We start from the raw sequence: 16284 nt of genomic DNA, 5'->3' as shown, positions 1-16284 counted from the left end.
ATCTACTCTTTCTTCTTATGGAACAGTTCTGTCATTTTCTTCTAGAAAATTGTCTGCTATATTTTCTGGCTGTGTGTTCAAGGAGGTATAATACCCAACCCCAGATCCAGGGATGGGCACTTAATCCAAGTCAGGTTAAGGAATATGTCCCCTTGGAAGTTTCCTGGACTAACAATTAATAGGATGTTATAAACCTGGAGCTGCCATTGCCAAAGGCTAAAGTTGGGAGGTGAGTCAGTCATGTTGAGCCAGGTGAGTGCTGTGTGCTGAGCAGGGGTTGCAGTGCAGTGGGAGTGCAGACTGAAAAAATGCAGACCGCAGCACTACTCATTTCTCCAGCTCTGATGTGCTGCTGTACCAGGGGTCTAATCAGGCTTGTGCCTGCCTCCTTCTTGAATAGCCCAGAGAATTCATCCAAACAGCCTTCCTATAGCAGCTCCCTAATCCAGGTGGCCAGATGGGAGTTCTAGACCAGTGCTGTCTCACAGGACATTGACACAGCAGCCAAGTTGATTGGTGCTGAGGCAGCCACAGTAAGTGTTGCTGGTTCAGGGGCCGGCATTGGAACAGTGTTTGGCAGCTTGTTCATTGGCTATGCCAGAAACCCGTCTCTCAAGTGGCAGTTGTTCTCCTATGTCATTCTGGGCTTTGCCTGTGTGGCATTGGGGCTCTTCTGTTTGATGGCTGCCTTCCTCATCCTCTTTGCCCTCCCTGACGGTCACCTGCTTGTCCCTGCTGTTGCAACTCCATGTCATTCCTGGTGCTGGGGTGTGCTAAGCTTTACCATTAAATACAACATTTCTCAAACAAACAAACAAAACCAGGAAAGCTTGCTTGAGAATGAAGTCAGTACAGAACAAAGCAGACTCTAGAAACAAAACCATTTGATCTTTGACAAACCTGACAAAAACAAGAAATGGGGAAAGGATTCCCTATTTAACAAATGGTGCTGGGAAAACTGGCTAGCCATAGGTACATAGCTGAAACTGTATCCCTTCGTTACACCTTATACAAAAATTAATACAGGATGGACTAAAGACTTAAATATTAGACCTAAAACCATAAAAACCCTAGAAGAAAACCTAGGCAATGCCATTCAGGACATAGGCATGGGCAAGGACTTCATGACTAAAACACCAAAAGCAACGGCAACAAAAGCCAAAATAGACAGATAGGATCTCATTAAACTAAAGAGCTTCTGCACAGCAAAAGAAACTACCATCAGAGTGAACAGGCAACCTACAGATGGGAGAAAATTCTTGCAATCTACTCATCTGACAAAGGGCTAATATCCAGAATCTACAAAGAACTTAAACAAATTTACAAGAAAAAAAAAACAACCCCATCAAAAAGTGGGCAAAGGATACAGCAGACACTTCTGAAAAGAAGAGATTTATGCAGCCAACAGACACATGAAGAAATGCTCATCATCACTGGTTATCAGAGAAATGCAAATCAAAACCACTGTGAGATACCACCTCACACCAGTTAAAATGGCGATCATTGAAAAGTCAGGAAACAACAGATGCTGGAGAGGATGTGGAGAAATAGGAATGTTTTTACACTGTTGGTGGGAGTGTAAACTAGTTCAACCATTGTGGAAGACAGTGTGGCGATTCCTCAAGGACCTAGAACTAGAAACACTGTTTGACCCAGTGATCCCATTACTGGGTATATACCCAAAGGATTATAAATCATGCTGCTATAAAGACTCATGCACATGTATGTTTATTGCAGCACTATTCACAATAACGAAGACTTGGAACCAACCCAAATGTCCATCAATGATAGACTGGATTAAGAAAATGTGGCACATATACACCATAGAATACTATGCAGCCACAAGAAAAGGATGAGTTCATGTCCTTTGCAGTGATGTGGATGAAGCTGGAAACCATCATTCTCAGCAAACTATCACAAGGACAGAAAACCAAACACCACATGTTCTCACTCATAGCTGAGAACTGAACAATGAGAACACCTGGACACAGGGTGGGAACATCACACCCCAGGGCCTGTCATGGGGTAGGAGGCAGGAGGAGGGATAGCATTAGGAGAAATACTTAATGTAAATGACGACTTAATGGATGCAGCAAACCAACGTGGGACATGTATACCTATGTAACAAACCTGCATGTTGTGCATGTGTACCCTAGAACTTAAACTATAGTTTAAAAAAAGAAAAGAAAGAAAGAAAAACAGTCAACTGCCTGGGTGCAGTGGCTCATGCCTGTAATCCTAGCACTTTGGGAGGTCGAGGCAGGCAGATCATGAGGTCAGGAGATCAAAACCATGCTGGGTAACATGATGTAACCCCATCTCTACTAAAAAAATATTAAAAAAATAGCCAGGGTTGGTGGTGGGCTCCTGTAGTCCCAGCTACTTGAGAGGCTAAGGCAGCAGAATGGCGTGAACCTGGGAGGTGGAGCTTGCAATGAGCTGAGATCACGCCACTGCACTCCAGCCTGGGCAACAGAGTGAGACTCTGTCTCAAAAAAAAAAAAAAAAAAAAAAAAAAAAAAAAAAAAACAGTTGACCTTTGTATATTAACTTTTTATCCTGCAACTTTGTTATACTTACTTATTTGTTACAGAAGGGTTTAAAAATTATTTGGTATTTTCTACATAGACAATCACATTGTCTACAGACAATTTGGTTTCTTTCTTACCCAACTGTATGCCTTTTATTTTAGCTTTTTATTCTATTACACTAGGGGCTTCAATTATGGTGTAAAAAAGAACGGGGAGAAGAGCCACTCTTGCTTTGTTCTCAGTCTTAAGGAGAAAGCACCCATTTTTCCCCACTGAGGATGATGTTATCTGGAGGTTTGTTTGTTTTGTAGATGTTCTTTATCTAATTGAGGAAGTGCCCCCAGTTTTATTTTGCTGAAGATTTTTATCAGGATTGATATAACCATATAATTTTTCTTCTTTCATCTATAGATGTGGTGGATTACATTGATTGGATTTAGAATGTTGAAACAGCCTTGCATACTTTGAATAAATCCTACTTGACCATTGTGTGTAATTTATACATGGTTGAATTTTATTAGTTAATTTTTGGGGGAATATTTTTTGCTAATATTTTGTTGACGACACTGGAGGATACTGGTCTCTATTTTACTTTGTTGTAATGACTTTATCTTGTTTTTGGTATTAAAGTAATATTGTTCTCAAAAAAATAAAAATAAAAACAAAACAGGAGAGCTTGCTTGAGAATGAACTCAGTGCAGAAGAAGGCAGACTCTAGAAACAAAAAGACAACACATGATATCACTGAGCACACTGAGCTCGCCATGCCAGGCCTAAAGCTGTGATACTGAACTTTTAAACGCATAAGCAAATAATCCACTTTTTTTGTTTAAGGCAGTTTTAATTCTATTTCCATCCTTTGCCACTGACTAATATAAAACTGCACTTACTCCCTTAAGCTCATAAGATGTTTTATAACTAAGGGTATTTTTTTGTTTCTGTATCAGCACCAGGAAGATACATACATAAGTACTGGGAAACAAATATTTAAAGCTCTAGTGCTGGGCAAACTTTTTCTTAAAGTGCCAAATAGTAAAATTTTAGACTTTGTGGACCAAGAGGCAAAACTCAGGACACTATATAGATACTTATATAGCCATCTGCAATAGTTCGAATGATAATGTCCCCTCCAAAATTCATGTTGAAACTTATTTCCTAATGCAACAGTATTAAGAGGTGTTGCTTTTGGGAGATGATTAAGTCCTGAAAGTTCTGGCCTCACAAATGGAATTAACACCCTTATGAAAGAATTCAAGGCTGAAGGGAGAGCTCTCTTGTCCTTCCATACTTTCCATCATGTGAGGACACACCGTTCCTCCACTCTGGAGGATTCAGCAAAAAGGCGCCATCTTGGAAGCAGACAGCAGCCCTCACCAGTTGCCAGTCCTGCCGATGCCTTGACCTTGGACTTCTCAGCCTCCAGAAATGTGAGAAACAAATGTGTATTGTTTATAAATTACCCAATCACATGTATGCTGTTAAAGCAGCACAAACAGGCTAACATAACACACTATTTTAAATGCAACAATTTTGAAAGGTAAAAACCATTCTTAGCTCCCTTGCTATTAAAAAAAAAACAGCCTCATATATTTGACCTGCAGGCCCTACAAAAAAATGGCTTATCTTATTTTGAGCATTCTTTCTTTTTCTGTTTCTTAGAAGAAAGTATTTGCTCATTTCATTGTTACCCTTCAAGAATCAGCACTAATATCTCCTTCCAATGGCCCTTCCTGAGACTGCATAGGTTGGGTCCTATGTCCTCTCTTCCATGCTTTACATTTCTAGACTCATAACCTTTACTCAGTTCCTTCACTCATTCTGACATTTTAAAACTGTGAAACTTCAGGCATATAAAATGCTATAAAATACTAAAGTAAACACTTGTGTAATATGTGTACAACTGAGCATGACAGTTAATAGATGACCCATACATTTGAATCCTATTTTGTACCTTCCCTGAAACACATTTTTCTCTCTGTTAGACAGGTACTCTCCACCCGTGATTTGGTACCTATCCTTCTTTTCATATCATTATAATTGTATAGCATCACCAGTTATTCCTATATGTGTGAGCATAACATTGTTATATGTTTAAAGCTTTATAAAAATAAATGAATTTCCCTAAAATTTACTTTCTTGTGCTTTTTCTTTTTTTCACCTTACCATTGCATCTGTGTGAGAGTCATCAAAGTTGATTTATGTAGCTACAATTCATTAATTCTTACTGCTCTATTGAAACGCATTTGATGAATACACCACACTCTGTCTATTCTGTTGACGAACATCAAGGCTGCTTCCAATTTTTGGCACAAATATATATGTGCTGCACTGAAAGTATTTTGCCTGCCACTTTGTGCACATCTGGAAGAACACCTCCGTAGCTATCATATACGCAGGGGCAGAATTGCTTGGTTGTGGGTGATGTACATCTTTTTTTTTTCTTTTTTTTTTTTTTTTTTTGAGACGGAGTCTTGTTCTGTCACCCAGGCAGGAGTGCAGTGGAGCGATCTCGGCTCACTGCAAGCTGCGCCTCCTGGGTTCGCACCATTCTCCTGCCTCAGCCTCTTAAGTAACTCGGACTACAGGTTCCTGCCTCCACGCCCGGCTAATTTTTTTTTTTTTTTTTTTTTTTTTTGATTTTTTAGTAGAGACAGGGTTTCACCATGTTAGCCAGGATGGTCTCGATCTCTTGAACCCGTGATCCTCCCCCCTCGGCCTTCCAAAGTGCTGGGATTACAGGCGTGAGCCACCGCACCCAGCCCCCGATGTACATCTTAAAGTATGCTAATGATTACTTTACTTCTGCCCGTAAGTGAACCCATTCCCCTTCTTCTCTGCAGTGTATAAGAGTACTCATTGCTCCAAATCGCTACTAAAATATGGTATTGTTAAAAACTTTTAAGCTTTTAATGGAGATTTTCCAACATAAAAAAATAGACAAACATAATGGGTCCTAAGTATCCGTTACCCAGTTTCAAGAATTATCATCTCATAGTCAATATTGTTTCATGTGTGCTGATATCCACTTCCCTTATCACATGTCATTTTTTAGCAAACCACAGGCATAAAAATCATTATTGGCTGGGCGCGGTGGCTCACGCCTGTAATGTTCAAGACCAGTCTGACCAACATAGAGAAACTCCGTCTGTACTAAAAATACAAAATTAGCCAGGCATGGTGGCACATGCCTGTAATCCCAGCTACTCAGGAGGCTGAGGCAGGAGAATCACTTGAACCCAGGAAGAGGAGGTTGCGGTGACCCGAGATCACACCATTGCACTCCAGGCTGGGCAACAAGAGGGAAACTCTGTTTCAAATAAATAAATAAATATCGTTATCATTTAATTTGTAAATATTGTATTGTATTACAACTTTAAGATTTTTTTAATTAAGAAATTACCACAATGCCATTACCACATCTCCAAAAAAAATTGTTACCAACAAATATCCAATAGTGTCAGTATCATCATAAGCATTTCTAATAGTTTTAATCAGTATCAAATAAAATTCACATATTGGAAATGATTAATGTCTCATGTATTTTTTTGGCCTGCAGATTCCTTTTCCTATTTTCTGTTTCCCCACTTCCTTTACTGGTTAAAGAAATTAAATGTTTTGTCTTGTAGAATTTCCCAGGGACTGGATTTTGCTGATTGCATCTCCATGATGTTGTTTGATATGACCAGTAAGTTGCTAGTTAGGACTATAGGCTACAGGGTTGGTATTGTATTTTTCCACTTGTAATGCCTGGTTATCTGTGATTCCTTGTGATTTTAGAAGTTGGTACTCAATCTCTATATTTGTAATTTGTTTGGTGCTGCAAAGTGTTTAATTCTAATTTTCTCACCCCTTCTTAACTGAATAGCTGCAATACTTCTATAAAGAGAAACTTTGCCTTCTACTGCTGAGTTACTTAGTAGTAGAGTTCATACAGTAAAGATGAAACAAAAATTATTTGTTTTATAATATTTATCTGTTCTTGAAAAAAAATGAGTTGGTTTACAACCACTCTTCAATGATGACTAATAAATTTATTTTTTGTATTATTTCAAATTCAAAATAATAAAGTATAAAAGCTCATGAATTTAAATATAATTGATGGGGTTCAATCCATCTCAGTTCTTGTTCTTTCTGATACTCAGATTTTTCAACTTTGTCTGATGGAGCCTTGTTGAGTTGGACCTTGAGTCACTTGGACAGTTTTGATACCCTTCTTATTGTTTTCTATAATAGGATATTGCATGCTCATTTATATTTATCCTGGCCCAGGTCTGAAATTATCCACTTCTCCAAGGATCCTTGGTATGTGTGTACACGCATGCGTGTGTGTGTGTTTCAGTGGGAATGGCATTTGGCATTTACAATCTGGGCACTGCAAGATGTTGATGAAATAATTTAATGCTTGTTAATCTGATAGGTATGTAATAGTAGCTCACTGTGGTTTTAATTTACATTGCTTAGATAATCACCTAGGTTGAGTGTTTGTAGGAGTATTCTGATTATATCAGTTTATGTTCCAAGTTGTCAATTCACATCTATCATTAATTTTATTCCATTTGATTGTCTTTTTTATTGAGTGTGGAGGGTTCTTTAGATGTTTTATATACCTGTTCTTTATTGGCTATATTTGTTTCAAAAAATTGCTCCTAACCTGTGCCCTTTTTTTTACTGCTGCTACACTATTTTTTAATGAGATAATTTCTTAAGTTGAATGCAATTAAATGTACTTTGGTTTTGTGGGTTGTGCTTTTTCCTATCTTGCAAAATAATTTCCCAAAGAAGACAACATCATGAATGGTATCAGGAGGAGCCATGCAAATCCTCTCCTGAGTGAAATAATTATAATTGGTAAAAATTATAAAATGAACAGCCATTTAAAGTCTCTGGGAATATTTAACAAAATCTATTAAAGCTGGGTAAGAACAGTGAAGTATCTGTGGCACTTGAATCATGACCTAATCCCTCTCTCCCCTTTTCCAGCTCAGTGTGGTGGAAGTGCCTTTCTGATTGAGACCATCAAGAAGATGGTCTCTACATCCAGTTCCCATGTATGTGCTACTGTATCTCTCTTGCTGAGGCAGGCTACCAGCATTTCTTATACCGTTTACTTCCATGTAGCAGAGGCTAAATTCCAGGTGACTGTGGGTAAGAGGTCAGGAGCTCCCTCCCTTTACCCACCTGCTTCTTGTAAAGGCTCTAGCTCAGGTGTAGAAGGCTAAGAATACTGGAGTCGTGATTACCCTTGTAAGGTGAAGTTTTCATGCCTGGGGAGGCAAGAAAAGACCAGAGGCTGCTGCCTCCACCCAGCACTCTGCCCATAAATCAAGGATGTCACTCAAGAGTAGCATGTCACTGTCCCCACCCCTACCTCTGGAGAAGTGGCCTAAAATTTTTGCTCAGGAGAAAAATCAGCCCATAAGAACAGAAAGATCCAATGCTCTCCCCAGGGGAACTGACTTCATTTGGGACAAACTGTAGAAAAGTTCAAGCCTAAGTGCACTCTCAAAAACAATGGAGATTGCAGATGTAAGCAATTAAAAGGATGTTGGTAGATCCATGAAAGCATCAGTTAAACTGTAGGTCAGCTAGTTACTAGGAAAAAAAAAAAAAAAAAAAAAAAAAAACCAGGAAAAAAGCCAAGAAGAACCCTCTTGCAGTCAAAACAAATTTCAGTGACTTACTTCAAAAACTACCCCTAGGAGGGGCTCTTACATTATTAGATGACATGGCATTGTCAAAAACAACAGAGCAATCAGCCTACAATTTAGCCTACTCCAACAGGCTGGGTGTGATACCAAGAGAGGCAAGCAATTTAACTTGGAAACCCATAAAGAGACTGCCAGAAAGTCCCACCAAAACCACTGTAAATCCCAGGGTGACCCTCTCCATCCCTAGGCTGTACCTTCTCAGGAGCAACATCAAAGGTGTCACGCTGCAGGGAGAAACATAATTTATTAAATGAGTTCAAGTAAGTGAGTAAACAAATCAACAAGCAAACCAACAATGAAAAGGTACCTAAGAAACTATACTAATAAAGTTAGTATTTAAAAAACTCTATAATGTATAGCTGTTCTCCTTTCTTCTCTTGGTTTCTTCGTAAGACATAAAGTCATATAAAGTAATAATTGCAACAAAGTATAATTGGGAAGAAAAATCAGTATCCAGAGTTGCTACAATATAGTATTTTAAATATCCAGTTTTTTACAGAAAATATGAGACATGCAAAGGGAGGGGAAAGAGTAAACTGTTTGGATGAACGGAGGCAAGATGGTGCACTTCCGGGTTCTTCATCCCCCAACTTTTCCCGTGCGCACGAAAATGCAGCCGGCGACCTGGGAAGGTGCAGACCAACTAGGCATGCGCCAGGTGATGTCAATCCGAAGAGACCAAGATTTACCTGGTCGCACCTGCGGAATGCCCCCCACACGCCCATGCCCCGCCTATTGCCCTCCCACTCCTAGAAAAGTGGCTCCGGATGAATGCCACGCACGGACTTCCCAGCTTCCCCACTGCGGTCGGGACTGTCAGAACTCCATCCGAGAGCTCCACAGGCGACTCTGTTGGCCTCATTTGCCTGGAGGCCAACAGACCTTTCCCTACCCACCTTCTTCCCCTGAAGCTAGGTGACCAAAATAAACTTGCAGTTTTGCTCCTACACTTGCCTACTCGCTGGTTCTTTTGTGCCCGCTCTGGTGGTCTTAGAAAAACAAATCAGTTGGTGCTGAAACCCGGGAGGAGAATCCTCCTCAGGGCCCCCAGGGTCCAGGGAGCCTCCTCCTCGTTCCACGCCGTGGACGGACCGGGACCTGAGACCCGCTTCCCTCACTCTCACGGCCTCTCTGGGGTAAGTGCCCTTGTCTCCTCTTTACCTCCCTCGGCCAAAATCCTGCGCAGGTCCAAGGTCCATTTTGAGCCACCAAGTGGCTCGGGAGACCCATTCAGGATGGAGACGTCCGCCTGAAGGTAATCTCCACTTTGGCTTCAAGAGCCTCCAGTCTGTCTCTGCTGGTTCCAAAGGACGCTTTGAAGCCAGGCAGGGATCCACTTCCATTTCCATTGTGTCCATTGTGTCGGTAAAGAGGAAACAAATGGGAAACCCCCAGTCCAAATTTCCAAAGAGCACCCCCTTAGGGTGCCTCCTAGCCAATTTAAAAACCTTACAGCTCGAACAAGACCTTAGGAGGAAGTGGTTAATTTTCCTTTCCACTGTGGTGTGGCCCCGATACAAACTAGATAATCAGTCTCAGTGGCCACCAGAGGGCACCCTAGATCGCAATGTTCTGACCGACCTCAGCAATTTCTGCCAGCGGCTAGGCAAGTGGTCTGAAATTACGTACATACAAGGCTTTTGGGCCTTACGCTCTCGTCCCGACCTGTGTAGCCGGTGCTCTTCGGCCCAAGTTATGCTAGCCAAGGACACCAGGCTCACAGGAACCCAAAAAATAGGAGTCTTCATTCCTTTCTGTTCAGCCGGAGGATCTAGGGTTTCCCTCACTTCCGCCCTATATTTCTCCTCCCTCCGTCCAGACTCCTCCTTCCTCTTCCTTACCTACTGGTAATCCACTCAATCCCGTGCTTCCTTCGGGGCCCCCAACTGGCTGTCTTGAGTCTCCTGTCTCTGCACACACCTGCTCTAAGTGCCCTGCTGATGCCTCCACTCCTGCCCCACACCCTCCTACAGTGTTAGCGCCTTTGCGAGAGGTGGCTGGGGCAGAGGGGGTAGTCAGAGTACATGTCCCTTTTTCATTGGCCGATCTTTCCAAAATTGAGAAGCATTTAGGGGATTTCTCAGTTAATCCCACCATCTACATAAAGGAATTTAGATACCTTTGTCAGGCCTATGACTTAACTTGGCATGACCTCCAGGTTATCCTAACCTCCACCCTAAACCCTGAGGAGCAAGAGCGCATCCTAGCGGCCGCCAGGCAGCACGCCAACCAACTACATTTAACTGACGCCGCCATCCCACTAGGGGAGCAAGCAGTCCCCTCGGCAGACCCAGACTGGAACTACCAAGCAAACCAGCCTGGGCGCCGTAGGTGAGACATAATGGTTCAGTGTTTGTTGGCTGGTATGCAAGCAGCCTCAAACAAAACTGTAAATTTTAACAAATTAAAAGAAATTACTCAAAATCCAGAAGAAAATCCAGCCACATTCTTAAATAGGCTGACTGAGGTTCTAACCCAATATACCCGGTTAGATCCGGCCTCCCCAACAGGGGCCACCATTTTGGCATCTTATTTCATTTCTCAATCAGCTCCTGACATTCGTAAGAAACTTCAAAAGGTAGAGGATGGTCCTCAGGCACCAATACAAGACCTGGTTAAATTAGCCTTTAAGGTCTATAACTCCAGAGAGGAGACTGGCTGAGGCAGTGCGACAGGCACGCCTCAAACAGAAGGCCCAGCTCCTAGCAGCGGCTTTACGGCCCAGTTGTAACCCCAGACCAGAGAACACACACCCCACAGACTCCAAGGCTACGAAAGGAGCCTGCTATAAGTGCGGCAAGGCAGGACACTATGCCAACAGGTGTCCGCAAGGTCCCCGAGTCCCAACGCAGCCTTGCTATAAGTGCAAGGCGTCAGGACATTGGGCCAGTGAATGTCCTAACCCTCGTCCACCAGCAGCCCCCTGCCCTGCTTGCCAGCAGGGAGGACACTGGAAGTCTGACTGCCCCACCCTGAGAACAGGTGCTGCGTCTCCACGTGACCCCCTTTCCCAGGATCCTGGGAGCTCCTTCCAGCTCCTACATCTGGACGACAACTACAACTGAAGGTGCCGAGACTCGGGGACCCCATCACCCTCGCCGAGCCGCGGGTAACTCTCCTGGTAGCGGGTAAGACAATTAATTGTTTAATAGATAGCAGGGCTACCTATTCTGTTTTGCCGTCCTTCTCTGGACCTAGCCTTCCATCCAATATCTCTGTAGTAGGAGTAGACGGAAAGCCATCCACTCCACGAAAAACTCCACTCCTTAATTGCTGCCTGGCCAACAACTACTTTGCGCACTCGTTCCTCATTATACCCTCATGCCCCACCCCCTTACTAGGCCGAGACATCCTGAGCACCTTAAAGGCCTCCATATACATTCCCACCAACCCATCAACTCCCCTTCAACCCCCTCATGACCTGTTGCTCATGGTTTGTGCAAGCGCACACGCTCCTCCTATGTCACCCCCAGCCCCCATCTTCCCTATTTCTGTACACCCTCAAGTGTGGGACACTTCCACCCCGGTCATAGCTGCCCACCACCCACCAGTTCTCGTCAAGCTCAAAGATCCCACTCGTTTCCCAAACCGCCCCCAATTCTCTCTCTCTCTGACACATCTACAAGGTTTAAAGCCAATTATCACGCGACTACTTAGCCAACATATTCTTGTCCACACACATTCCCCCATAACACTCCAATACTTCCAGTTAAAAAGGCAGATGGAACGTATAGGTTAGTACAGGATCTTTGGCTAGTCAATGAAGCCCCCCTCCCACGCACCCTCGTAGTTCCCAACCCTTACACCCTTCTGTCCCATATCCCCACCAATTCTACTTATTTTACTGTGCTAGACCTTAAGGATGCTTTCTTTACCATACCCCTACACACAGACTGCCAGTTCCTTTTTGCTTTCACATGGGAGGACCCAGACACACATACCTCCACTCAACTGACGTGGACAGTCCTCCCACAAGGGTTCCGGGACAGCCCCCATTTCTTTGGTCAGGTCTTAGCAAAAGACCTTGCCTCCTGCCCTCTCACTAATAGCAAAGTTCTGCAGTATGTAGATGATCTCCTAATCTGTAGCCCTACCAAACAAGACTCTCTTCTAGACACTGCAACTCTCCTCAACCATTTAGGCTCATTAGGTTATAGAGTATCTAAACACAAGGCCCAAATTTCTTGCCAAACCGTCATATACTTAGGAATTGAAATCACGCCAACAACCCGGTCACTAACTACCGACCGCATGGCCCTAATACGTAACCTTCTTCCCCCTCAAGATGCAAAAGAAATTCAATCCTTCCTAGGTCTAATAGGTTTCTTCAGACATTGGATCCCCAATTTTGAAATCCTAGCCAAACCTTTATATGCCGCAGTTAAAGAAACCCCACATGGGCCTTTGTCCAACCCAAGTTAATCTCGACTCATTTCACCCGCTTAAAAGCTTGCCTTCTCTCACAACCCACTCTCTCACTGCCTGATTTCCAGCGTCCCTTCCAACTCTTTACAGATGAAAGGCAGAAAGTGGCAGTTGGTCTCTTAGCCCAGCCTGTCGGTAACACCCACCGTCCTGTGGCCTATTTATCCAAACAGCTAGACCCAACTGTACAAGGCTGGCAACCCTGTCTGCGTGCATTAGCAGCGGCAGCCTGCCTGACCCAGGAAGCAAAAAAGCTCATTAGAGGCAGTAATCTAACAGTCCTCTCCACACACCGTCTTCAAGATCTCATCTCTCATAAAAGTATTAGCCACTTAACTCCATCCCGGCCCCAACTTTTCCACCTCTTATTCATAGAAGACCCCACTGTTACTTTAGAAGTTTGCTCCTCTCTAAATCCAGCCACTTTACTACCAGACTCTCTTAAACCACCCCATACTAAACATTCTTGTCCTGAGGTTCTGGAGGCTCAACCCCCAGCCACCTACACTTGCATGACCAGCCCCTTCAGAATGCACAACTAACCCTATTTGGGGATGGCAGCTCCTTTATCAACCCTCAAGGAAACAGACAGGCAGGATATGTAGTAGTTACCTCTTCCACAGTTCTAGAGGCAAAACCCCTACCACAAGGGACCACATCACAGCAGGCAGAACTCACTGCACTAACCAAGGCACTCCTACTATCAAAAGGAAAAACAGTAAACATATACACAGATTCTAAATATGCTTTTTCTAATCGCACACACCCATTCAGTCATCTGGAAAGAGAGAGGGTTTTTAACCACCGGCGGTACCCCTATTATTAACAAAAACCAAATACTCAAACTACTAGATGCACTGTCGGCACCTTCCAAGGTAGCCATTATACATTGTAAAGGGCACCAAACTTCATCTAACCCGGTAGCAGCTGGCAACAATTTTGCTGACGTCACTGCCAAGTCAGCCACCGGATTTTCCACCCCTAAGCCTCCTTCTGCCTGTTTTTTCTCCCCCCAGTATGCCCCTAATTACACTCAGGAAGAAAAGGCTAAGCTATTACAAAATCCAACAGCCAAACTAACTACAGGTGACTGGATATATATTGATAACAAACTAGTTATTCCTGAAACACAACTCCATACCATTCTAACAGACATACATAATTCTTTACATATAGGACCCAAAGCCTTATATGATTTCCTAAATCCCCTCCTCCACTGTCCAACACTTCAAAAACACTTACTTACAATCAACCAGCAGTGCTCTACCTGTCTAAAGGCAAATCCTCAAGGCGCATTGCGTAATCCCCATCCCAGCCATGAACTCAGAGGACACAAACCAGGTGAAGATTGGCAAATTGATTTCACACATATGCCAAATCATAAAAAATTCAAATACCTCTTAACCCTTGTGGACACCTTTTCAGGGTGGATAGAGGCCTATCCCACCACTGGAGAAACCGCTAACATTGTTGCCTCTATACTCACTGAACATATTATTCCTAGGTTTGGCCTCCTGGTCACTCTTCAATCCGACAATGGTCCAGCATTCATCTCTAAGGTAGTCCAACAGGTGGCAGCCCTCCTACACATCACCTGGAAACTCCACATCCCTTATAGGCCTCAGTCTTCTGGTAAGGTAGAAAAGGCTAACGGACTCATCAAAGAGCAGCTCACCAAACTCTCAATCGAAACCCGGCAGTCGTGGGTAACTCTCCATCCTTTAGCCCTGACCCGGCTGCGGGCAGCACCTCAAAGCCCAACAGGCCTCAGTCCGTTTGAATTAGTCTACGGAGGGCCCCTAACCCTCCAACAAATACCTTCCCTGCCAGACCCTTTGGCGAACTACCTCCCATATCTCACTCTTCTCAGACAACTCCTAAGACAACACGCTGAGTTAGCACACCCTCCTCCAACAGACGCCTACAACCCACATCTCTCCCTCAGTCCCGGAGACCAAGTATACATAAAAGATATCCAAGCCAAAGACTTACAGCCCAGGTGGAAAGGCCCATACATTGTCCTCCTGTCTACACATACAGCAGCAAAACTCCTAGGACACACGCATTGGATTCATATTTCCCAGCTAAAAAGGGCCCCCACCGGGAACAATCAGTGGACATCAGTTCAACTTTCCCCCACTCGCCTCAAACTTACAAAACCTTCTTAACTAGTTCATGCTCCCTGACCCCTGGCGCTTAGCTCGCTTTCTCACCATCCTCTACATAAACCTATCAGACTTTCAATACATAACCCCAGACCCATATCTACCTCCAGACAATAGTCCAGAGCAGTGGTTCTCCCATCTCCTAACCTTCGTCGAACATCTCCAGTGGCAAGGGACACTCCGTGACTACACTGAAAATGAAGTCTCATTTTATACTTATATTGCTGTTTCACTCATACACTCAACCTTTGCTAGTCCGCCTACTGTATGGCAATTTTTTCTCATCACTGAAACTTGGCCACAAGACAGCCGAACACACTCAGTAGTACATAGTTCTGCCAGTTGTCTTCCTTAAGGCTATCAAACTTCTCTCCGCACAATAGAGACCCCCTTCTCATGGCTCACACTTATCCGCTAAAGGCTAAACTTAACCTACACTGTGAATATAACCAATCTCTCCCACTGCTTCCTCTGTAAGGCTTTAGAAGGCCCCTGCCTAGTGGCAGCCCCTGCCCATGGCCTTCAACACAACTGGTCAAACATCCCACAATTCACTCACACTCCAGGTGCCACTATACCAAAATCCAAATAGCCCAATCCTTCCTTTCTGTTATTCAACTCCAAATTCATCCTGAGGTAATCATACTCAGGCACCCAATGGAGGCCAAACAGCCCCCATTGGAGGCTATTTCTGGTGCAACTGGTCTCTCTCTAAAACTCTTAACCATACAGCCATTAACTGATCCCTCTATGTCCCCATGTCCTTGGTCCCCAGTCTAACTTTATACAGCCAGGCAGAAGTAGCAGAGCTTTCCCAGCAACTTTCTATGCCACTACGCCACTTCCGTCAAAAACAGGGCTGTTTTCCTCCCTCTAGTTATTGGAATCAGCTGAAAGCCTGGCCTCCCTGCAGTGCCAAACTACCTCAATAGCCCAAGTAGCTGCCCAAAACAGGCGAGCCCTAGACTTGCTTACAGCTGAAAAAGGAGGCACTTGTCTCTTCCTTGGAGAAGAGTGCTGCTATTATGTTAGCAAGTCAGGCCTAGTAGACACTAACATTCAAACCCTCAATAAAATAAAAAACTGAGATACAGAACTTTAATACCCCAACCTTGCCGGGACCTTCCTTCTGGGTTTTGCCCATATTCCAACAAATGCTTCCATACCTCATTCCTATACTAATACTGTGCCTTATTTTATTCTTCATCCGTACGTCCAAATGCCAACCATGGGCCCCGACCTTAACGACGCCCCTTAACAGCAGGAAGTAGCCAGACAGACCACAGGCACCCCTTATCACTATTATCAATAAAAGGTTGGACTGTTTGGATGAACGGAGGCAAGATGGTGCACTTCCGGGTTCTTCATCCCCCAACTTTTCCCGCGTGCGCGAAAATGCAGCTGGCGACCTGGGAAGGTGCAGACCAACTAGGCATGCGCCAGGTGATGTCAATC

General features: G+C 43.8%; 1 pseudogene; it reads left to right on the top strand.

Moving 5' to 3' along the window:
- The first annotated feature begins 308 nt into the window (after positions 1–308).
- The window catches only part of LOC104662268, a 44902-nt pseudogene continuing 28926 nt past the window's right edge, over positions 309–16284 (top strand).

This window comes from Rhinopithecus roxellana, chromosome 11 (assembly GCF_007565055.1).
Source record: "Rhinopithecus roxellana isolate Shanxi Qingling chromosome 11, ASM756505v1, whole genome shotgun sequence".
Taxonomy (NCBI): domain Eukaryota; kingdom Metazoa; phylum Chordata; class Mammalia; order Primates; family Cercopithecidae; genus Rhinopithecus; species Rhinopithecus roxellana.
Note: the sequence above shows the minus strand (reverse complement) of the source record. Positions and strands in the feature narration are given on the sequence as shown.